The sequence below is a fragment of the Lampetra planeri genome, chromosome 6 (genome assembly GCF_965212315.1).
Source record: "Lampetra planeri chromosome 6, kcLamPlan1.2.h2, whole genome shotgun sequence".
NCBI classification, from domain to species: Eukaryota; Metazoa; Chordata; class Hyperoartia; order Petromyzontiformes; family Petromyzontidae; genus Lampetra; species Lampetra planeri.
In genome coordinates this window covers 15,503,555-15,528,734 of record NC_136112.1, presented here as the reverse complement: position 1 = coordinate 15,528,734, position 25,180 = coordinate 15,503,555, and the positions used below count along the sequence as shown (strand labels likewise).

The 25,180-nt window shown below is 49.0% G+C and overlaps 1 protein-coding gene across 3 annotated transcripts in view; it reads right to left on the bottom strand.

Moving 5' to 3' along the window:
- LOC144719604 (ecotropic viral integration site 5 protein homolog) overlaps positions 1-10,876 on the bottom strand; it is a 40,670-nt gene extending 29,794 nt beyond the window's left edge. For 2 of the 3 annotated variants that reach the window (XM_078595682.1, XM_078595684.1), the window contains exon 1: positions 10,494-10,876. The gene's annotated coding sequence lies outside the window, so the exon portion shown is untranslated. The remainder of the gene's footprint in view (positions 1-10,493) is intronic. The other variant, XM_078595683.1, reaches the window with a different exon arrangement.
- Positions 10,877-25,180: the final 14,304 nt, after the last annotated feature.

Here is a 25,180-nt window from a genome sequence, read left to right as displayed (position 1 = left end):
GCCGGCACCACACCTGGCCGCCATTGTCTCCCAAGTGGCAATGTTTACTACACACCGCACCAGGTACCAATTTGAGGCCGAGTCGATCTAGGGGAGGCCCAGGACAGATTCAGATAATCGTCACTGGTGTTGGCCATGAGCAAAATCGAACTTGAGTTGCCGGGTTCGTAGCATAGTGCACTAATCGCTACACTATCACTCCCCACCTGGGCAGGCGCGCAGAGAGGATAGTCAGCTCGTTTAATAATTATATTCGTAAATAAATGTTTCTCTCACTTATATCCTAACAAGACGGTGCCACCGACAACACAACCGCTCATGAAGCTTCCAGCACGAGTGAGATCAAGTCAAGTCAGGCTGTGCCCTCCACCACCCAGCCACAGTTTACATCGGGTGCAATGCCCCACTTTGTCCACACAGGGGGGAGGTCCACTCCACTCATTGCGATGGGCATGGCCAAGCGATTCATGCATGTTTTTTTAACGAGGTCAAAAGCCATAGGTCAAAGATAATGGTTGTCTGGCTTGAATGTGAAATTGAAGTTGTTTCTCTGCATCTACGTCAGCCATGAAAAAGAAGATGTATATTATACACGTCTGGATCGTTCCTTTAAAAACAAGCCACCAGTCAACGTTGTACGATGGAAATTACTCAAGAGCTATAACCACCTGTCGTATAAATGACGTTTTTTGTTACACGTCTCGTGCTATGTTATAGATGAAATGAGACTCGCAGGGGAGCAGTATAACATCACACGTTTAGAGAAGAGCCTGCAGAAGTTGACATCAGAGAACTGCTTCTAAAGGTCACCTAAACAGTTTTCTTATTTGCACTTAGCAGCACTCGTGGCATTGTTTATTTTATTATCATTGTGCTTATTTATCCAGGAAAAGCCTCACAAATTCTCAAGACTAATTTTCAGAAGTGTACCAAGTTTTTTCGCAGCAGGAGGTGATGTTGCCATGTGTGATTCCAATTGAGTAATTTTCAGGATTTTTTAAGCGATTGATATATTTGGCCAAGAGTAATTGTGTTGTTTAGCTATGGGAGGAAACCAGAGAACTCGGAGAAAACCCTTGCAGAAGAGAGGCAGGACATACAAACTCCTCGTTGGAAGGCGCCCGAGACGGGAATCGAATGCAGGCCCCCTTCTTGCTGCGAGGCACGAGCGAGCGTTACCCCTGCGTTAAAACTGCGCCACCCTGCCGCTCCATCATGTGACCTCTCGTGTGCTCCGCAAAAAGAGTCGGAATCAGAATCATTATCGATGCTGGAGAAATACGATGAGCTATAAAGCAACCCAACCGAGACCACAAACACACTTCACTGGAGAACCAGTCTAGTCACGGACGACTGCCAGGAATCAAAACGCAGATTTCCGTCTGGGCTGCCTTGACGCTCCAAGAACATCGGGAGCACCTCGTGCCAGTTCCCATTTGTACGGAGGCCACGCGGCCGGTGGGGAAGGCTGCTCTCGACACCAAACTCTCAAGCACCCACGTGGCAGTGGGGAAAGCGTGGCCAGGGCTGCTCCCACAATGCATCGGCAGACATGAGCCAAAGGTGGAAAAACACCAAATTACATGGCAGGAGACCGGCTTCTATGGATGACTTCGCACAAAGCGGTACTAACTTTATTGATTGCGAATTGAACACCTATGACCACATTGCAACCAGACCCATAGATATTACTCGAGCGATATTGCACATTTTATTTATTAATTCTTTCTGAAATTATGGGTAGTCTCTGACAAATAAAATATGAAATCATCAAAGGTGTTCCCCCGCAGATCAGACGATGGAAGTACGGTGTTTATCTTTAGCAGTCAGAGTGCTGCCTGGAGTGAGCCACGCACCACATCACTCAGCGAGGGGCATCGCACACAGCACCACATCCCCACGGGGAAGCGTTATCAAAATAAACGCTGGTCTATTCCCATCCCAGCGTTGTGCAAAGCGCACTATTATCTATTACAAAGCCACTGGAGCTTATTAAGACGTCACTGGAGCTATGCATTTTCAAGTCTAAATTGAAAACCAATTTCTTAAAAACTGCTTTTTGGGTTTAGTTTTTTGTCCTTCCTCCACACCTCCGATTTGCATGGTTGGCTACGTATGGTGTGAAAGAAGTTCAACATACATACGTACATTGTTATTACGACGACCGTTTACCCAGGAAGGCAATATTGCGTCTCATTACTCTTTTTCAGCACGGTTCCGATTGCAGTTGGAGCCCGATGAATGCTACGATCCCGATTGATTATTTCGCGTTGGCTTTTTCCAAATTTGGACCACAACGCTGGCAAAAAATGGTCTACACCCCCTGCGAAAGACGCCACGGGGATCTTGAAGCATCCGCTGTGAAGTGGACGGCACGCATTTCTGCACACACTACGATGCTCGGAGTGATGACCGAGGAGGGCGGCTGCTGGATTCGAACCGTGAAAACCCCGACCCGCGGTGAAGTCGTGGCACGCTGGGCCCCGCGTCACCTCCTACAAACCACACCGCATCACGAGGCCAGCAAGTCGATGCACCGCAGGAGAAAATACGCAGAACTCCTCCGTTTCAACGACATCTAAATTGGAGGTCTTGAAACTCACAGGCTTTTTTCTGGTTTAAATAAATAATGAATACATTCGATAGATGCGTGGGGGAAGAGATGGGGAGCAGAGAAGGAACTCCTGTAAGTGGGAGGCATTGCCCAAATCGCTGGAAAATGTTGAGTTTAGTTTCATCATTTGTTGCAGCATGAGCAATACTCTCAATTAATCGATTAAAATCGATTATGAGAGTTGTAATCTTAACAGCTAAATAAAGAGTTTGAATGACCTTCCATAGCCGAGACAAAACTATTATTGGGGACGTTGCTTTTTATCCTGTGCTCAAATTATTAATGGAAGTTTCTTAAGTGTGTGTGCGCCAACTTTGCACTCATGTGACCCTATCAATACCTTGCTCTGCCCATGACAGCCAGAGAAAGGAGTACAGTGTGCATCGCATGTAGCAACTGTGAGCAAGTCTTCTTGGAGCACTCCGCTCACATCACGAGCGGCAGTCCTGGTCGAGGTTAACTAAGCCTGTCCCGCTCATTCCTCCAGTTGATCAAATAAAATTTGTACCACTTTGTGGAAACGTTCCACTCGCATCAACGGTGGATGCACTTTGGAGTGATTGGAACCCGCGTGATGAAACGGGAACGTGAAATTGTATACCACTCGAGAAGGGCCGTAAACCGAGATGAGCACAGCCCTGTGCTCGCATGGGCTGACCTCCTGAAGTTGGTTTAGATGCGTTTCACAATTGTGAACGAGCATGCACTTGCCCATTTTTTTCCCATCACATTTACAGCAGGCCGTACACTGCCGAGTTAAAAGGGCCTCCACAGGAACGACTGGGAAAGTGGTAGATGAGTGACAGTCAAACAGCAGCGATTTCCTTCTCAAATGAGCAATGGGAGCAGTGCTCAGTTCATTTTTACGGCTCACGAGCCAGGAGGCATACCATTCCACGTTCCTCTGGCGGGGCCAGTTGCGTCATGGCGAGAACACTAGCTGCTCGACCACTCAACCGCCTCTGACAAAGTCAAGCAGTCAGTCACTCTCACAACCTGTAATGGCTGTACAAGTTTATAGCCACTCAACGAAGCTGCAGCGGTGTCCCCTCCCCGGTAGCATCAGAGCCAGCGGTTTGCTTATCATTGGAAAGTTTACTCAGCAAGCCACTCTTATCTACCGCAAACTCCCTGTCACCTAACCTGTGACCCACACCCCCGTGTCACTGTGGACCACAATCAATGCAATGTCCTTCATGCACTCTGGATGTTGCTGCGCGGGTTTGTGCTGTGCTCCACCGAATTAAACCTCATTCTAAATGTACATTGCAGGTGATCAGCTCAAGCCCCCCATAAATCACGTGACTTCTGTGTGACCAACTCCCCCCACTCTGAATCCCTGTCCTGTCCCAGCCGCCCCCCGGGAAAACAGAGGCTGTTCTGTACAACAGCGTTGAGGCCCTGATGTAGCCTCTTCTACATCACCATTTGCTCCCATTTTTCCATATCTTTCCCAACCATTTCCTCTCCCCCCCCCCCCCATTCTCTCTCCTCTATCCTTCTTCCCTTTCCCGTTCCTATTTCTCACTCTATGCATTACATCCTTGACTCTAGTCCCCTTCCCGTGGTGTTGCCCAGGTAAAAAGTTGGCAGTTAAATTCGGCTGCTGTAGCTGGGGCAGCCTTGAGGTCGGTAAGCTCACAAGTGGCATCGTTGGCTCCGTTTCTCAGTCCGTAATTTACGCAGAGAATTAACCCTATCACGCCATCCCTATCATGTACAGCAGGGGTCCCCAACCCTCGGGCCGCGGACCGCTACCGGTCCGTGGCCTGTTAGGAACCGGGCCGCACAGCAGCAGCAGGAGGTGAGAGCAGTGAGTCCGCGCGTGGAACCCGCCCCCATTGTTGTATTATTCACCACTTCCATCCGCGCCTCTTTCCCGTACTGCGCACTCGTCTCAGTCACAGTTTTGGTAAGCCCAGAAGCTAACCCCTAGCCACAATGAGTAAAAAAACAAACGTCACTGGAGAGTTTCTTTGAAAAGGAGGAAAGACCCAATGATGACCCCCCCCCCGGTCTGTGAAAAAATTGTCTTCCACGAAACCAGTCCCTGGTGCCAAAAAGGTTGGGGACCGCTGATGTACAGTATATTAATTTGTAAGATGCGTATACCGTGACTGTGTGCAAGATATTCTTTCAATTAATGATATCATGTTAAGATAGTTTAGATATAATGGTAATTCAAAACTTAAGTAATATATTTCTGGTAATATTTAACGTCGGTAAGACATAGAATGGCTGTACAAAAGCTAGAGGGGAATAGCGTCAGTTTAACACGTGGGCTTTCGTGACCAATATCATCCATAACAGGTTATTTTGGGTTACATCGCGTAAATGGCATCGTCCGATGCGACCGTCATCAATGCCGGTGAGATAAACAGCGTGTGCCGTCAAATGCTGACCATCACCACTTAAAAACAAATGGGCAAGGCCAAAATCTAAGCAAACTCCAATTGACCACAGATGGGTCCCACATGCAAGGAAAACAGCAGTGATCGAATGTGACCCCTTGTAGCCCAGAATAGGAAATCGGTCCCCATTACCCCAAAAGGTCCTGTTTACTGTAACCAGACACTCCCATTGCTCATTAGCGGCGCAATCCGCTAGGCTAGGCCGTCTCCCTCGCGCCACCCAACAGTCACCTGGCTATTGAGAGGCCCAACGCCGCATACGCAGCTGTTATTTAGTCTGTGCCTAGGCTGCACGCCACGGGGCCGCCTCAAGCTTCGTTAATGAGGAATAAATAACTGAAAGCTACAGCCATGTGACGTATTGGCGCGCCATTGCATCGCCCCGTTTGTGTACACCGGGAGTCACCTCATGTCACGAGGTCGCCTCGCGTTATAGTCTGTGGAGCGCGGCGGGCAAAGGGGACTTTGAAACCCACATTGGCACACGCAGAACGGTGGTCACAAGCAAAGTTCTGAGAAGGGAACTGGAGGGGGTAGATACTGCTGAGCTGTATTGTTTTGATTTTTGTCATATTAAATAGCACCCAGCTGTCTCTCTGGGTCACATCTTTCTTGAATTCCCGGGGTCTCTTATACAATGCCTCCACTGCGAGCCAACAACACCATTACAGTAGTACCTCGGAGATCGAACGCACCAGAACTCGAACAAATCGGCGTTCGAACGACATTTTCGAACATTTTTTCCCCCGGAAACCGAACGAAATTCGGAGGTCGAACGGGCAATCGCGGACTTGAAAGAACCTGTACGGCTGAGACGCGCATGGCCAGTGTGCATGACGCTTGCCCAGACAAAGGTTTTACCGTATGAGAGGCTCAGTTAACGGGTAGCTCTCACCCAGTGCAGATCTGCAAAACATCGTTCCTGAACTTTTTCGTTAATTTCCTTTAGTTTAGTGTTTTTTGGTGTTTATCCATACACAATGTCTCCATTTATTTACTGTGTTTCTTGTTTTTTTGCATGATTTTATGCATGTAATTACTGTAAACTTCGTGTAAAATAATGAGAGACTGCTTGTGTCTGGAACCAATTAATGTCATTTACATTCATTCTTATGGGGAAAATTAATTCGGTGTTCAAACAAATCGGTGTTCGAATGGCCTTCTGGAACGAATTAAGTTCGATCTCCGGGGTACCACTGTACTGTGATGCTGTGCTGAACAGCTAAAATCTCAAGCACACAAACGAATAAAAAGCACATAGCCTCTGGTGCGTATTCCAAAAAACAATCAGCTTTTTATGAAATACACTGTGGCCCTATTGCCTTCGGTGACATTGAAAATAAATGTGAGCCAATGTGGGCAACTCACAGCAGCAGTGATGGAGTGATAAGACACCTTCCATACTGTGGAAGTGAGGACTCCACATAAATGGGTTTCCATAGACAGACGTTGCAGCAGCGATCATAAGTGAATATACCGTGTTGAGGAACCCTTAATTAGGATGAAACTGGTCCACAGTAGCCGTCTATCACTGCATCGCTGCTGCTGCTGTTCACCGTCTGTTACATTTGCTCAAATCTATTTTGATGGTGACCGAACACAAGAGGACCACAATGCACTTTTTCAGGAACTGGTGGTGATGATATTTTGCATATGCACGCATAGAGACTGTATGCTTTTGTACACGTGTCTGGGTTGTTGCTCGAAACTCATGGTTTTCCGGCCTGCACAATTATACTGTTATGACGATGGGTTTTTTTTCTAGTCATTTATAGTTTTTTCTAGTCATTTACAGATTTGACAAAACAGCCGAAACTGAAACATGATAGTGGTGTGCAAAGCTCAAACACCTTCAGAACCCACTCCATTCTCCAAGTAGTTTTAACTCAAAACTAAAATGTGATGCCTCCTCGAAAATATTTTCTCTACGACCTCATGCTTGCTCACAATATTTTTCACTGCAATGACCCAGGCACTAGCCAGCATGATATTTCAGCGCAATGTCACATAATAAAGTTGAATTCCATGCCTACTACGACCAAGGTTTGATTTTTTTGTTGAGAACGTTATCAAGCAAAGCCAATGCCATGTTTATTTGAATACGCTTTAAAGATTGGCATGCCCTGCAAAAGCAGGGTGCATTGCTTATGTTCAACCACAGCGTTTGGATAAAGACTCTACGACCTCCTGCTGTCAACAGATCCTTGAGTTCGGTCAGCTGATTAATCTGTGCAGTACAAGTGCCAAGTTGGAGTCTCATTCTCACCATTACAACACTGTATGTACAACCATTCAGTATTTCAGGAGATATTTTTCACGTATTCTAAATCGCCGAGACTCAAACATTTACCGACTGAAATTCAGAACCTGGTTTTATTTTGTCTGAAAGCACAAGATGTGCACCTAGGATACCAGCTGAGCTGACATTGGCAAAGCCCGGCGTCCCCCGTGCCGTGCAGATATCGTATCGATGCTGCACGGGTGAGTAACTGTTGCTAGAACAATCCTGTTCCATAACGCGGTAGTTGCGTTCCTGAAGAACACCGCGTTCTGGAAAAATCGCGTTCAATTAAATCATATATAACACAGTCCGCGATAACACGATGCGCATGTAGGCTGAACAAAGACTGAGGCACGTGGGTAGCATCTAGAAGCATCCAGCAGCATCCCGCTTTGCCGAGGCAGCCGTACGATCGCTTATTCTTACTCGCGCGACGTAGGTTCGATCCCAACCCTGGAGTTTGCGTGTTCTTCCGGTGTTTGCCTGGATTTTCCGCCGGGTCCTCCGGGTTTTTCTCTCCACATTTAGAATCAATATGCGTCTAAGAGTATTTGGCTGCTAGAAATTTCCACGCGACGATAAGCCACGTCGTTGGGCTCTCATTTACGATAGCCAGGTCACTTTCGAAAAAGAGCTGTATGAGCTCAGTGGGCCTGACCTGGTAAAATAAAAACAGCAAACAGTCTAAATGTCTGCTGGGGATGAGCCATGCTAGTGCTGCGTTGCGTGTCGTATCCCGTCCTGCGGGGGTTTGAGCCAGCTCTGTGCAAGTGGAATGTGCTGCAGAACGTCCCTCGGCCACACCGGCCACACGCACCGTCACCGCGTGCGAGGGTCGTGAGGGGCCATCCATCTAGTACGTACGCATGGAGGGGGGGGGTTAACACAAATGCGTTCGCTTGCGTATAGGGCGTCTACTGACTATGTACGTACGCATAGGAAACGGGGGGGGGGGGTGTGAAGCCTCGATAATAATTTGTCTACATTGACCTTCAAATGAGTTAGATAGTCCGGCGGTGGACTATCTGTTTGCTTAAACACGTTAATATTATTAATCCTTGATCGTTTCTGCGTGGATTAAATATCGGCCGTTCTATTGGATTCGGGGGGGGGGGTGCGTCAAGCGTACGTACGCAGGTGGGGTGGGGGGTGTTAAAAGTACGACTTGCGTACAGAGAGGGGGGGGGGGGTCAAGTTGACAGATTTTTGCGAACGTACTAAATGGATGGCCCCTGACAGCACTGAACCACGAGTAGAAATTCCCAAATGGTCAGATACCATCTGCCGTAGACATCGCTCCATCCCAGGGTAATAATATCAGGCTTTGGTCATTAAGTGCCATTAAACGAAACCACTTTTAAATGACGTGCAAGCTGAAAAACGGTAACTGCCAACAAAGATTTTACGTCTATTGAAACACTTGCAGGGATTTCTAAATATATATTTTAAAGCGTCATACTTGGGATGTTTGGCAAATTCCTTTTCGTAAATTATTTTTTCTTGCGCGTGGCCAGAAACGGCGGCGAGAACAAAGCACGGACACGCGAGGGGGCATACTTTGTTGTACTGCACTCCTATGTGCACCTTGAGCCAGAAGCTGTGCAGGGCTGGAACGTGATACTCCTGCTGTTATGGAGTGACTCATGCTGCCAGCTATGGCTGCAAAGTTTGGTTGTACATGTTATGTATATCGTTAATTGTTACATTTGAATCACAGTTAGTATGATCACTGTTACATTGTTTTTTAAAGCTTTATTTTGGTTATTTCGAAAATGTACGGTTAAGCCATGTTTGTTTGTTGAAGTACGGAGTTAGCCTGATAACTTTATCTAAATTGTCTTATGGTTGTTATTGTTCGACTGGCATCCCACTGGGATTTTTGCACAAAGCGTTGAAACACGGTGCTTTTTTCTGTAAGATTTGACTGGTTTTTCCTGGATGTTTCTGTTGCGCGTCGTCGCTTTAAGATGTTCTCTGTTCATGTTTTTGTTTTGTTGCGGTGGCTCACAGGGCTACACCTAATAAATGAAAACTGAAACGGTGCTTGGGGTTGGCAGCTAAAGTGGTGGGCGGCAAAGGGCAAGCAACGTCCATCGTTGTACTGTACTGCTCCGACGTCTATGCTCCCTCCACACCATCGCCAACCTGCATTGACCAGGGCAGTGACGTTACTGTCAAGTAACCCGCATGACCCTCATGGCGTGGGGAGGCCTTCATCCAGCAGCGGACAGACAAAGACGCTTGCAACGAGGGCAAGCACTGCACCTGCCCTACACAGATGCGTGTGACACACAGACACGCGATTCCATCTCTGCGTGATCCACCAACGCCATCGAGTGGCTGCAGCACAGGTGTACACCACCACAACCACCACCACCAGCCCCCTGGTGTATGATGATGGCCCCACGACCTCGAAAGGTCGCACAAATAACCCCAACAGCGGCTAATGACCTCAAAAATTCAAGAACAAACGGGCCATACAGCATCACCCCATAGGGTTCACCACGGCCCACCGTGACCCTATTACGTAGAGAACGTCCCAAGTCGCTTAAGAGAAGCCCCATACCCCAGTGACCCATGGCGAGACATCTGGGAGGGTTAAAAATAAATCACCGATGGGGGCTCACGAACAAAAGCCGACAAAATCGACACCAGAGGAGGGCCCAACGTGCCCGCGGTCTCGCCACCACGACCACGACGAGGCCAAAGTGCAGCCCGGGGCAGCGAGGATGACGGACGGGGACGACGATTCAACACGAGACGGCCGGGACCCGGTGCTGTGGTGAACGCGAAGCCGATTTGGTTGTTCGGCCTCCTCCGAAAGGAATCCAGAAGGTCGAGAGGAGGCCGCCAAGTGGCTTGGTGGATCCGTGTGGCACAGACCCCGGGGAAGTTATTACGATGATGATGGTGGTGATGGTGATGATGATGGTGATGATGATGGTGATGATGATGGTGATGATGATGGTGATGATGATGGTGATGATGATGGTGATAATGATGGTGATGATGATGGTGATGATGGTGGTCATGATGGTGGTCATGATGATGGTGACGATGGTGCTGATGATGATGGTGTTGATGATGGTGGTGTTGATGATGGTGATGATGATGGTGATGATGATGGTGATGATGATGACGGCGATGATGATGAGGATCCCCTTGCATTGCGCGATTATCGCTTTACCTCAACGCTTCCACACACACACGACGACGACGACGCTTGTGCTGGAAGTATCGCTGGGTAGGCAATGACCCCACTCCTGGCAAGGGGGTCTGAAGGACTTGGCGAGTCTCTCCGGGCTGAGCGGTGTCGGTGTGTTGTTGTTGTTAGCGCGGGGCACCTGACGGCTCCTCTCACCGTGTCGCCGGGGCAGCCTCGGCCTTCGCGAGAGTCGCTCCTTCGTGCCAGGGCTCGCCGCTCTCTGTGCCGCCGCCCTTCGTCCTGCTTCTCTCGCTCTCTGTCTCTCTCTGCTCGGTCCGCTCGCTCGTGAGTGACGATGCCGTGCGGCGGTGTCGCTGTCGGTGGCGGCTCCGTCTCTGCTTGACGGGGGCCCCGAGTCGGAGGCTCCTCCCCGGGCTGGGCAGGGCCGCCTCCACGACTCGCCACGATGAGAGGGGACGCGCGGCGCCCATGTTGGGTGAGGCAAGCGGCGTGAAAACACCCCCCCACGCCCTCCCCCTCAACCCCCCACCGCCCCCCCACCGCCCCCCCACCGCCCCCCCCACCCGCCCCCTCAACCCCCCCCACCGCCCCCTCAACCCCCCCTCCTCCCCCTCAACCCGCCCCCTCAACCCATCACCGGCCCCCTCAACCCCCCACCGCCCCCTCACCCCCCCCACCACCCCCTCTCAACCCCCCACCTCCCCCCTCAACCCCACCGCTCCCCTCAACCCCCCCCACCGCCCCCCTCAACACCCCCTCTCAACCCCCCACCTCCCCCCTCAACCCCACCGCTCCCCTCAACCCCCCCACCCCCCCCTCTCAACCCCCCTCTCAACCCCCCATCTCCCCCCTCAACCCCACCGCTCCCCTCAACCCCCCCACCCCCCCCCTCTCAACCCCCCTCTCAACCCCCCTCTCAACCCCCCACCTCCCCCCTCAACCCCACCGCTCCCCTCAACCCCCCCACCCCCCCCTCTCAACCCCCCTCTCAACCCCCCATCTCCCCCCTCAACCCCACCGCTCCCCTCAACCCCCCCACCCCCCCCTCTCAACCCCCCTCTCAACCCCCCTCTCAACCCCCCACCTCCCCCCTCAACCCCACCGCTCCCCTCAACCCCCCCCCCACCGCCCCTCTCAACCCCCCCTCTCAACCTCCCACCGCCCCCTCAACCCCCCACCTCCCCCTCTCAACCCCCCACCTCCCCCCTCAACCCCCCACCTCCCCCCTCAACCCCACCGCTCCCCTCAACCCCCCCACCGCCCCCCTCAACACCCCCTCTCAACCCCCCACCTCCCCCTCAATCCCCCACCTCCCCCCTCAACCCCACCGCCCCCCTCAACATCCCCTCTCTACCCCCCACCTCCCCCTCTCAACCCCCCACCTCCCCCCTCAACCCCACCGCCCCCCTCAACATCCCCTCTCTACCCCCCCCTCTCAACCTCCCACCTCCCCCCCTCAACCCCCCACCGCCCCTCTCACCGCCCCCCTCAACCCCCCCACCGCCCCCCTCAACCCCCCATTCGCCCTCCCTCAACTCCCCCCACCGCAGTCCCCCCCCCCACCACCGCCCGCCCTCACCCCCCACCTCCCTCCCTCAATCCCCCCACCGCCCCCCACCGCTGCCAACGGCAGATGGCGTCACGGAGTTCGCGTTCCGCGTGGATGACGTCACGACGCGCACTGCTGCCCCTGACCACGATGGCGGCTGCCCCCTGTTGGAGCTTGCCGCGTGCGCGGGGCGGCGTGCGCGCCACGTGTCCGGCCCCGCGTGGTTCAACAGCAGCAACAACATCGACGACAACAGCATCCCTAGCAGACAGTCCGGCAAAGTGGTGGTGGTGGTGGCGTTGCTGTGCTGCTGCATGCACGTGGCCTCTAACCCGGCACTGTGGAAGAACAGCTCAAGTGTGGCGTGCACTGCAATGTAAATTGTCCAAACGTGCGAGTTAATGACTCCGCAACCATGTAACGGAGATACATGAAAGTTGCAATTCTTTGCCACATCGGCAATGCCCCTCAAAACTCCAAGTTTGACACAAATCACTTATTAAGCAGGTTTTTATAATGCAGATATCTGAAATTGTGTTTTCACATTTGTTGATGACAATCATTTTTCAACCACTTTTTTAAACACTAAATTGGCAGATGTAGCTATTAATGAGAGATTTCGCCTTTTCACAGCTCTAATGTTCACAAATGTATAAAATTGCACATTATAATGCGCTGGTGTGCCTTGCCCTCGTTTGGTTTTTGCAAGAAGGTAAAATGGAGAAGAAAAAAATATACATTTCCTCATCCAATAACACTGATATGTAAAGTGTAAACAAACCGGTTGCCACGGCAACCGCCGCACACCAACTAATAGACACCACTGATGAAGCAGCAACACAAAATGAGAGCAAACAAAGCAACATCCAATGATGTCGTCACAATGGGGGGGGGGGCAGCACATCCAATGATGTCGTCACAATGGGGGGGGGGGGGCTGTACACCCAATGATGTCACAATGGGGGGCTGCACACCCAATGATGTCGTCACAATGGTGGGGGGAGGGGCTTTACACACGGTCTCCGGAGCAACAAGCCCACACGAGTGCTCTTGGAGGCCATCTTGCGTGCGTGGCACGCCACGAACTGCTGTCGACAGCAATGGGACGACCGTGCAACAGATAACATCGAGCAAACAAGGCAACGACACCAATGTCACTGGGAGGTTACCGAGGAGACACCATTGTAGCAGCGTGTCGGTAGCAACAGGGCAACGCCGACCTGGCTGTAAGTTATGCAAGGGAGGATGTGTGTTGCACTTCTGTTCCCAATGTTCGTAGCCAACCGTTATAATTGTAGGTTGCGGGCTTAACACCCCATTACTGTACTACTATAATAAGCCAAGAATGTGTGTGTCCCGCGCGTGACGTCACGCCACATTACCCCCCCCCCTCATTAATAATCATGAGCAGATGACGTCACTCCACATGAGGCTCCTTCCAAATCAATAATCATGAGCTGGTGACGTCACGCATGTGGACCCCGCCCCCACCCCCTCATTAATAATCATGAGTGGGGCATTATTTTCGATTTAATATTTCAGATTAGGGGCCATCCATTTAGTGCGTACGCATGGAGGGGGGAGGGGGGTGTTAACCCAAATGCGTACGCTTGCGTATGGGGGGGTCTACTGACAATGTAAATACGCATAGGAAACGGGGGGGGGGGTCAAGCCTCGATAATGATAATGCAGACGGCGGTGGACTCTCTGTTTGCTTAAACACGGTAATATTATTCATCACTGATCGTTTCTGCGTGGATTAAATATCGGCCGTTCCATAGGTTTAGGATGGGGGGGGGGGGTCAAGCGAACGTATGCAGGTGGGGGGGGGGGGGTGTAAAAAATCCGTGTGCGTTCAGGGTGGGGGGGTCAAGTTTTGACAGATTTTTGCGTGCGAACTAAATGGATGGCCCCTGAACTGCAATACACCCCCTGTCCTTGTATGGGCTATAAGCTCGTTCATAATAACACAACGTGGTTTGCTGGTCCGCCCTGTACGTTAGTTCCCTGGAGAAATGAGTCCACGCGAATGCCACTGCTGTCGTGCTATGAGGGAGACTACAACTGATATGCTGAACATTTGGACCAACAAAAAATGTTATGGCCAACAAGGCAATGCCTGTTTCCTCGTGTACTGGCTCTGTGAAGGTTGTAGACTTGTAGAGTCTTAAATTACAACCATACATCTTCTTGGTTCTTTCGGTAAAGTCACGTAGAAGGGAAGTAATAAAATAATAAAAATAAAACATATTATTTTATTACTTCCCTTCTACGTGACATTACCGAAAGAACCAAGAAGATGAATCCCTGCAGTCACGAAAGCTTTAAATCAAAATACAACCATACAGATTTGAAGTTTTCTTTCGGTAAAGTGACATAGGTATAAAATAAAATAAATTAAATCACGACGTTTCGGACGCAACACAAGCGTCCGTCATCAGGTGGGACAACCACAGCAAGAAACAATTGCTGATTGTTTCTTGATTGTTTCTTGAAACAATTGCTGATTGTTTCTTGATTGTTTCTTGAAACAATTGCTGATTGTTTCTTGATTGTTTCTTGAAACAATTGCTGATTGTTTCTTGATTGTTTCTTGAAACAATTGCTGATTGTTTCTTGATTGTTTCTTGAAACAATTGCTGATTGTTTCTTGATTGTTTCTTGAAACAATTGCTGATTGTTTCTTGATTGTTTCTTGAAACAATTGCTGATTGTTTCTTGATTGTTTCTTGAAACAATTGCTGATTGTTTCTTGCTGTGGTTGTCCCACCTGATGACGGACGCTTGTGTTGCGCCCGAAACGTCGTCATTTAATTTATTTTATACCTACGTGACTTTACCGAAAGAACCAAAGAGTATACAACCATACAGCTACGAAGAGATACTGCTAAGAACCCCTTATCAGTCACTCTCAATACTGCATCTCCCAACAGAGTTCCCTGGGGTTTCCAAGTGAACAAATTAAAATATATTCACACACACACACGTGCAAAAAAACATGAACATTATTTACAAAATATACTTTGTAAAACAGTAAGGTTGAACAAATTAACAAAGTATGGACATCTCAAATGTAAGTTTTTTAGAGGTTGGTTGATATCACGTATTCTGTCAAATGTGTAGCATTCGTTTTGGAATATTGTACCATGACAGTTTAAGCAATTTTGATTTAAAGCTTTCGTGACTGCAGGGATTCATATTCTTGGTTCTTTCGGTAAAGTCTCGTAGAAGGGAAATAATAAAATAAAATATTTATTACATTTTATAAAATAAATTTTTATTGTATTATTTCCCTTCTACGTGACTAAAATATTTTTTTTAATTTTAGAAAAATATTTAATTGTATTATTTCCCTTCTACGTGACTTTACCGAAAGAACCAAGAATATAGTTTAAACAATGTTTTCGTGATACAAGACCACTTTATTCAGAATATTTATTTCGACTGGAGGAATCCGATGAGCTGGCGGAGGAGGCAGGGCGACTGGTTGTTCTAAAGGGCAAGGCCCAGGGCATGGGTTGGCAAACATGCGGCTCTTTAACAACTGCTGCTTCGTGACGTTGTTTATTAAGGACTCACCGTCTCGTATTCACCACACAGTGCATTTCGGCTCTTGAAATATTGAGTTGTTTTTTATCGAATTATAAAACAAGTGGCTCTTCTTGTTACATTTTGGTTTGCCGGCACCTGTCCTGGGGGAAGGGAGGAGGTTGCATTCAGAATGTACATGACGGCCACCGACACTGTGACTCTCCACAGAATAGCTTTGAATTCACAGCATAACGGGTCTTCCAGACTTGCTTCAACATGTTTCGTTTGTTCATGCCGACATTACCGAGTGATGCGTTGTATACTCTGCTGTGTTTGCACAGAGGCCCCAACTTGTTGAAATGAAAACGGCTAAGTTGGCACAGTGTGGAGCACAGGTGACGATTCATCTGCCAGTGATCTCAATCAGTCAAGGCATGGTACCTGGGTCTGTCCCGTGACCTGTCAGTGAGCCTTCGACACTTCACGTGGCCTCAAAGTGCACCTAGCCTGGCGCAAGCGCTGTGGTGACCTCACTTCCACTTCGTGGCGATGACTGCTGTTTTTCCTGTTTACGTGTTTACACGTGTGTGCGTTGACATGTGTGTTTCCACGTGGGGGGAGCGGTAGTGTAGAGGTTAGCACGCTGCGCTTTGATTCCCGCTCACGGCCAACAGCAGTGATGATTATGTGAACCGGACCTGGGACTCGCCTCGGTCGACGCAGCCTCAAATGAGCACCTGGTGCGGTGTGTAAACATCACCAGTGGGGAGACAAAGGCGGCCGGGCGTGGTGTTTGCCACCCCCCCCCCCCCCTTCATAGACCATCGCTAATGGCACGTGCTCCTACAGTCTGTTGAGGCTACACGGGGGGGTCTTTGTTTGCACGTGTGTGCGTGTTTACGCGTCCTGGTTACACGGAGCGAGGGGCGCGTCCCTTCGCCAAAGCAAATTCCGCTGTCGGTCAGAAAGGCGTCGTCTTCGTTGCGTGTAACGTGACAACATAAATCAGCATGAGGCAATACGCCACCTTGTCTCAACCATCGCTCCCTCCACCTACCGGTTTGAAGTGTGTTTGACACTTCCCGTCAGCCACACGACCTTTTGAGAGCGCGCATACTTTCGGCAGAATTCGCTCAATAAACAAGCAAACATCTGGACCGGTTTCGAGGGTTTGCGTGTACACAATCAGAGCTGCTGCAATTTTGAACTGCCAGGCGGTGGTGCGGTCGTTGCGTTGTGTGATAAATAATTTACGTTTTTATTATTATTACACGCTTTTATTTAACTCACTCCGTCTGTTGTCGTATCCTTAAAAAAAATTGTAACTCAATTTTTACCCACTTTCCAATGTGCTATCGACTGCAAACTTGGTATACTTACGTAATACTGATGACAAAACTATATTCTATCAATAAAAATAAAATATATATACTTTTAACATTATTCTTTGTTATGTTTCGGCTTGGGTCTAATTGTCCACGCTCAACTGACGTTGGCTGTAAATCGCCACGGCCCCTTACGTTAATGCAAGCTTCGGGGCCACTTCCTGGAGTCGTGGAGTTCGCCATTACTAGCACAGTATATTTCATTAAAGCGTGTTTTAAAACAGTTTTTTTTTAATAATACTTTTACAGTGGAGTACGCAGCTGGCCTGTCAAAGACAAAGTTCCCCCATGTAGCCTTAACATGCTTTGGAGGCAAGTGATACAAGCGAGTACCTATGCAGGCCGGCACGGCACACGAGGGGGTGGGTGTGGCAAGCACCACGCCCGGACGCCTTTGTCTCTCCAGTAAGGATGTTTACACACTGCACCAGGAACTCGTTTGAGACTGAGTCGACAGTAACCACAACAACAACCATCAATGACCACCAACAACAACCACCTCAACAGCAACCACCAGCAGCACGCGATCAGCAACCACAACAGCACAAACAACCACCAATAACCACCACCAGCTATAAACCAAAGCCACTTTTCATCACAAACAACTGTAATCATGACCAACAACCACTACCAATGTCAACAACCACCACTAACCACAACAACCATAAATGGTCGCCAACAACAATTACATCTGTAACCATCACCACCAACAGATAGCAACCACTGCTACCTATAACGTCAACCACTACCACGAACAATAACAAAACACCAACAACCGCCAATAAAACAACCACCATCAACACAACAACAATCACCATCAACTACCACCAATAAAACAACCACCACCATCTACCACCAATAAAACAACCAACACAATAACAACCAACAACAACCACTTCCAGCCACCACTTTCAGACACCACCAATAAAACAACCACATCCAACACAATGACAACCACCAGTCAACACCAACAACCACCACAAACCGATAACAGTATCCTTCATCATCAACTGCCACCAACTACAGCAACAACCACCTCCGCCAATACGATCAACATCACGCACCATCATTGCACGCCCGAATGTGGCACCGGTGGGTCTCTAACGAATTCAAACGACGGCCGAACTCGAGGTGCACGCGGCAGCGTCGCTGATTGGATGCCTCGCACGAGCACACGAGCCACGTGACCCGAGAGTGGGCGTGCCCAACTCTGTTACGTCACCGCGCCCTGACGACAACCCACACGCGCGCTCACAACGACGATCTCCAGGCTGTGCCCAGGCTGTGCCCACGCTGGTCCGTTCGTGGTTTACGTGCGAATTGATTGGAGAAGCAGAACTTAATTGGCGGAGGGATACAACAATAATTCCTCGTCACCAGTGTTGGAGAGAAGTCCTGTTTTGGAAAGAAAAAGAGGTAAGTGACCCTACTTGTACTTCTACATTGGGATTGTAGTGACTCCTTGATATTACAGACATAATCATAGCACATAGAATAATCATAATAGACTGATCATAGCACGTAGAGTAATCTACAAGACGTAGAATAATCATAGTGTATAAATAATAATAGCATGTAGAGTAATCATAGTACGTAGAGTAATCATAGTACATACATAATCAACGCATTTAGAATAATAATAGCACGTAATATATTCATAGCACATAGAATAAAAGCACGAAAAATTATCATAGCACTTAGAATCCAGTAATCGTTGCACATAGAATAATCATCGCTGATTGGGCGGCGCTTTTTGTGAACGGGGGCCACGTGACCCGAGACTGGGCGTGCCCAACTCTGTGACGTCACTGCGCCGTGACGTCACCACCCTCGCGCTCAGGACGACGATCTGCAGGCAGGGCTCACTCTGGTCCGTTCGTGGTTGATGTGCGAATCGATTAGAGCAACAAGCGCGTTGTGACATCGATATAATCTGAAGGTGCAATGATTACACTGGTAAACACACTTTTTCTGGCATAAGATATTCCAACGGTTTTAAGGTAATTTTGGGGTGCTGATTCCAAATCTGGCATCAGTTTTTGTCTATCACATCAGGTTTTTGAGATATCAAATATTGCATTTTCAATACAAACTGCAGAAGAAAAATATGAAATAAATGTGGATATCTCCATAAAATGACTCGCAACAACTTGCAATCATAAGTGACAGAGTTAATTTCGGGTAAAGTCAATGAAAATGGGGTATGCCGATAGCATAAAAATGAGATGTGATAGAGCAAATCTGAGATCAGATTTGGAATCAGCACCCTGAAATTAGTCTATATCAGCTGCAAAAGTCCAGGCCAGAAAAAAATGTTTTTTTTTTGTTGACCATTGTTATCAGAGGCGTGGCAGCTTTGTCTTGGGTGAGCTGCCTTTGAACAACTGCCATAGCATCTTATTTGGAGTGTACGTCCAGCAAAGCACAGGCATCATAGAATGTGGGAAATACAAATGCAAAGTTACGGGAAAATTATCGCGATGGTCAATAAAATCGTTCAAATTCTCGCATCGTATCGGTAAAAATGCTATCCTGGTTACCTTATAATTCATAACTAAAGTCAGAATCTTCATTTTTACTGGAGGAATCCGATGAGCTATGAAGCTCTTCCTCACAGATGTCCAGTAGGTGCAAAGGACAGGGAAAGCCAACAATCACCCAAATCATCCAAATTAAACTAAACCATCCTCATCCTCCCAGGCAAAGCCCACGAAGCTATTCACTTATTTTTCAGACGCGACATGGCTAGCACAAGTGATAGCTCAGCAAAGTGGCTCATCATTTGGACATTGATAGCGGTGGTCATGGGCAGAGAGGCTGGGGAATGTGGAATGTGCGCCACGACTCGCGCCTGCACAGAGGAAGAGTTCAGGGCCGTGAGCAGGGAAGCGCTCTGTCTGCCAGAGGTGTGGACTCGAGTCATGTGACTTGGACTCGAGTCAGACTCGAGTCATGAATTTGATGACTTGCGACTCGACTTGGACTTGCATAACAATGACTTTGTCCCACCTCTGCTGTCTGCTGCTGCTGTTACTGCTGCTGCTGCTGCTGATGTTGCTGCTACTGCTGCTTCTGCTGCTGCTTCTGCTGCTGCTCCTGCTGCTGCTGCTGCTCATGCTGCTGCTGCCCCTGCTTCTGCTGCTGCTTCTACTGCTGCTCCTGCTGCTGCTGCTCATGCTGCTGCTTCCCTGCTTCTGCTGCTGCTCCTGCTGTTGCTGCTCCTGCTGCTGCTGCCCCTGCTTCTGCTGCTGCTCCTGCTGCTGTCCATGCTGCTGCCCCTGCTTCTGCTGCTCCTGCTGCTGCTGCTGTTCATGCTGCTGCTGCCCCTGCTTCTGCTTCTACTGCTGCTCCTGCTGCTGCTGCTCATGCTGCTGCTTCCCTGCTTCTGCTGCTGCTCCTGCTGTTGCTGCTGCTGCTGCCCCTGCTTCTGCTGCTGCTCCTGCTGCTGTCCATGCTGCTGCCCCTGCTTCTGTTGCTGCTCCTGCTTCTGCTGCTGCTCCTGCTGCTGCTGCTGTTCATGCTGCTGCCCCTGCTTCTGCTGCTGCTGCTTCTGCTGCTGCTTCTGCTGCTGCTCCTGCGGTTGCTGTTCATGCTGCTGCTGCCCCTGCTTCTGCTGCTGCTCCTGCTTCTGCTGCTGTTCATGCTACTGCCCCTGCTTCTGCTGCTGCCCCTGCTTCTGCTGCTGCTCCTGCTGCTGCTGATGTTCATGCTGTTGCTGCTCCTGCTGCTGCTGCTGCTACTTCTGCTGTTGCTGCTCCTGCTGCTGCTGCACGGGTTTGGCTGCGAGGCCTCTCATTGGGGAGTCGTTCTCCTCACTGAGACATTCCTCGCCTTGCTGCCAGTGACGGGTCTGGTTTGATGGGGGCGTGCGCGCTGCTATCGTTTTGAGTGCCCACCCTCTTTCTAAGATTCATCTCCTTCCCTATACTGGTTGGCTACCACCACCACGGACCCTTGCCCAATGCCAAATGCTCCACTGTTATTTATAACTGGTCGTATCGGTTCTAGTTTTTATCGTGAACTATGTACGAATCGTAGCGCGAAAACGTAAACACGCCACGTAACTGCATTTGGTGATGTTTTGGCTTTGATTACCAAATTTAGCAATCTTGTTTACCGTAACGCAAATGTTTTATATTTTTTATGACCATAAAGTTCTACAGGGCCTCCTCTACTGATGAAAATTCGACTTACGCACATTCAGAGATACGAACAAACCTGTCTGTACGTCCAGTTTGCCTGTTTGGACCGAGAGTCGTAAGTTAAACCGCCGAGCAATAGATGGCATTGGTGGCAGCTACATCTGCAGAACATGAAGAGACAGTGGCATCGATATTTATAAGAGAATATACAACTTCTTCTTGGTTCTTTCGGTAAAGTCACGTAGAAGGGAAGTAATAAAATAATAAAAATAAAACATAATAAAAAATTCTCACGACGTTTCGGCCACAACGCAAGCAGCCGTCCTCAGGTGAAAACCAAAAAATATACAACTTTTAAAGCCATTCTCTGTATTTAGTGTACATGTCGTACAAAATGTTCGGTCCCGACAGGAGTAAGTTGGACTTACGAACAAATCAACTTACGAACTGATCTCTGGATTCTGACTCGTTCGTAAGTAAAGGAGTCCCTGTATTTACAAAATCACCCGCGTTAATGGGGGCCTGCTCACTAGCACAACGAGTAAAGGTCAAGTCGATAAACGTGACCCCTCTCTCGCTCCCCAGGCCATGGCTGCCCAGCGCTCCTCGTGGCTCGTGATCGCCGCAGTTCTGCCAACGCTGCTGCTGCTGCTCGCCGCCCGCACGTGCGAGTCGTGCTTCAAGTGCACGGAAGCCATCGCGGTGCCCCTGAAAGCGCTGCTGAGCAGGATGCAGATCGACAGGCCCTTCGTTCGCACGAAGACGTACAAGGGCGTGCAGAATATTATCTCCAAGCTGCTGGGAGAACAGTCCAAGCGCTTGATCTGTGAGTCCCCCTGTTTACTTTCATTATTTTTTTACTTTTTATATTGACCAACTAAGGACCACTGAGCTATGTAGTTATTTCTCAGAAGCAACCTGGCTATCACAAATTATAGCTCAACAAAGTGGCTTATCACGGGGAAATTTATAGCAGCCAAATATTCAAAACGCGTGATGTTCATTCTAAATGTGGAGGGAAAAACCGGAGGATCCGGAGAAAAATCCACGCGACCACGGGGAGAATGTCACGTTTTCTCCAAATATACAGGAGGCGTCAGGGTCGGGATTGAACCGATAAGCTCCTGCATACCAGGCGAGGGAGTTAACATCTCCTAGCCACCGAGGGCAGCCTGTGTCTCGGCTCGTCACATCAACTGACAGGCCCAGAGGCATGCGGTGCAAAGAGTAAATATATTTAATCCGTTTAAAATGCGCAACTTTAAATAAATGTAGACAACACATTCTACTTAATTAAATAGACTTTTTAATAAATGTTTTCTCCTACAACATCAGAGTGCAGCGCCACATTAAATACGCACTACAATGACAATAGTTTAAAGCGATTTGAAGCATGTTTTATTTTAAAGATGGAAATATGTTTTTTTTTGGGGGGGGGGGGCAGAGCTTTGTGACGTCATATTTGAGGGGGGGGGGTCTGACTTTTTGAGACGCCGTGTGACGACGGGGGGTGGGGGGGGGTCAAAAATCGTCCAAAATCGCGTGACGTCATTTATGGACGGCCCCATTCCTTCTCTCGCTCTCCCCCCTCCGTCGGCCCTACCGCTTCTCTCCTCTCGCACCGCCCTCTCGCCTCCCCCCCCCCCCCTGTTGTATTCCTACACCGGCCCCGTCCTCGTGCTAGCACCCACTAAGCTGCCCCCCCCCCCCCCGTCGTCTGCACAACCACCGCCCCCTCTGGACATTCGCCCCCCCCCCCCAGGGCTTTCCATTCCCCTCCCCTCCACCGACTGTCCACCGGAGATCGTTTCGTTTGGCTCGACCGCTGACGGCCTCGAGTGACCTCGTGCCTGCCCTGCTATTGGTTTAGCCATGTTTGTTTGTTGTAGTACAGAGTTAGACTGATGGCCTTAATCTAAGTTGTCTTATGGTTGTTGTTGTTGTTTGACTTGCATCCCACTGGGATTTTTGCACACAGTGTTGGTGTACGGTGCTTTTTCTGCAATATTTGCTGTCTTTTCTTGGATTTTCTGTTTGCACTTAGTCACATATTCACTTTAAGATGTTTTTTGTTCATGTTTTTGTTTTTTGTTTGTTGCGGTTGCACCCGATTCAAGAGCCGAATGGCTCACAGGGCTATACCTAATAAATGAACTTGAACTTGAAATGAACTATTCCTGCGTGCAGGATCAGGATATTTATTCGTACTGGAGGAATCCGATGAGCTATGAAGCTCTTTCTCACAGATGCACAGTCACCGTGCCCCGTCTCCTGCCCTCTGCTGGCTCCACACCCCAGTCTCTTAGATGTCCCATGCGCCGACTCGCTTGGGTGATTACATTTATATATTGTGATGAGACAATTAGGGGAGATTTCGATTTAAAGCTTTCGTGACTGCAGGGATTCATCTTCTTGGTTCTTTCTTTTAGTATTTTATTATGTTTTATTTTGATTATTTTATTATTTCCCTTCTACGTGACTTTACCGAAAGAACCAAGAAGATGAATTAGGGGAGATGTTAATTTACAAGAGAAGAGAGATGCATTCGTCAAGAGAGCTATAAGATGATTTACATTTGTAGCGAGGTATGAAAGAACGATAGCAATTAGAGGCAGTAATTCGAGAAATATAAGACGTAGGTGAGAGGCATTCAGTATAATAGCACGGAGATATAATTACGATGAATCCATCATTTGTCTCTTTGTATCTGGTTGTCTCATCCTGCGTACATCATGCGTCTCTGTCTCTGTGCCTGTCTCTATGGCCGTACACTTGTCTGCGTGTATCCATGTGTCTCTCTCTCTCTCTCTATGTCTCTGTGTGTCTCTCTATAACTGTTTCTGCTTGGGTCTCTGTGTGTGTCTGTATCTCCATGTCTCTCTGTCTCCATGAGCCCGTCTCTCTATAACTGTCGTTCAGTGAGTCTCTGTGTGTGTCTGTCTCTCTCTCTCTCTGTGTCTCTATGAGACGATCTCTTTGTGTGTCTCTCTGTAACCGTCTCTCTGTGAGTCTCTGTGTTTGTCTGTGTCTCTCTCTGTGTCTCTCTGAGCCCATCTCTTTGTGTGTCTCTCTGTAACCGTCTCTCTGTGAGTCTCTGTGCTTGTCTCTGTCTGTGTCTCTCTCTGTCTCTCTATAACCGTCTCTCTGTGAGTCTCTGCGTTTGTCTCTGTCTGTGTCTCTCTGTGTCTCTCTGAGCCCATCTGTTTGTGTGTCTCTCTGTAACCGTCTCTCTGTGAGCCTCTGTGTCTGTCTCTCTACTTGTTGTCTCCGATTCACTCCACTTCCGGCAGCGGGCGCGTGGTGGAGTAAGTCGTGGGTAATTCCAACCCGTTCGAAGGCATCTGGCCAGCGGGGATGAGTAGGCCAAAATACCCTCTTTAGTGGAGGCCCTTCCGCAGTAGTAACACAAGCAAGACATCGCAGGAACGCACCTTGACGTGACTGATTATTTTTATTTATCTCTCTAAACCAGCTGATGCACCAAAACGAAACAGATAACAGTGGACGATTGTAGTTCCATCTCACGTGTGTCTCTCATCCCCACTAGCCGTGTTCACCAGAGTGCGCACTCCTTGTCAGTGCGTCTGTGTTGTTCGCCGTCTTGTAGATTCGGGAAAAGGCTATCCGTGTTAACTGGAACGCTCTGTGTCCGTGCGTGCGTGTTGTTCACCGTCTTGTAGATTCGTACGAGCAGGTCGAGCAAACCATGGGCTCCAAGTTTGTGGAGATGAACAACAGAATTGGAGACGGTACGTGCATTCGGACTCGAGGGGGCATGTCAGCGGGCTGACTCGTACGCTCTCGGGAGAAGTCGTTTCAGCCCCTGGCCCAAGAGAACGCAAACAAACCGATACTTTGCTCCACAGTTTTCCAGGATTTTTGGAGAGAAAAAAAATCCAACACCTGAATATGTTGTCTAACATATTTATTTAAGCTGCAATTAAGCAGCGTGATGCCACGATGTAATGGTTTGTACACCGTATAACTTGCAGTCTAGTGGTCCCCTGTTAACTCCCTCGCCTGGTATGAAGGAGGTTGTGGGTTCGATCCTGACCCTAACGACTGTATATAATGGTCGCGAAAGCCTACGGGTATATTTGG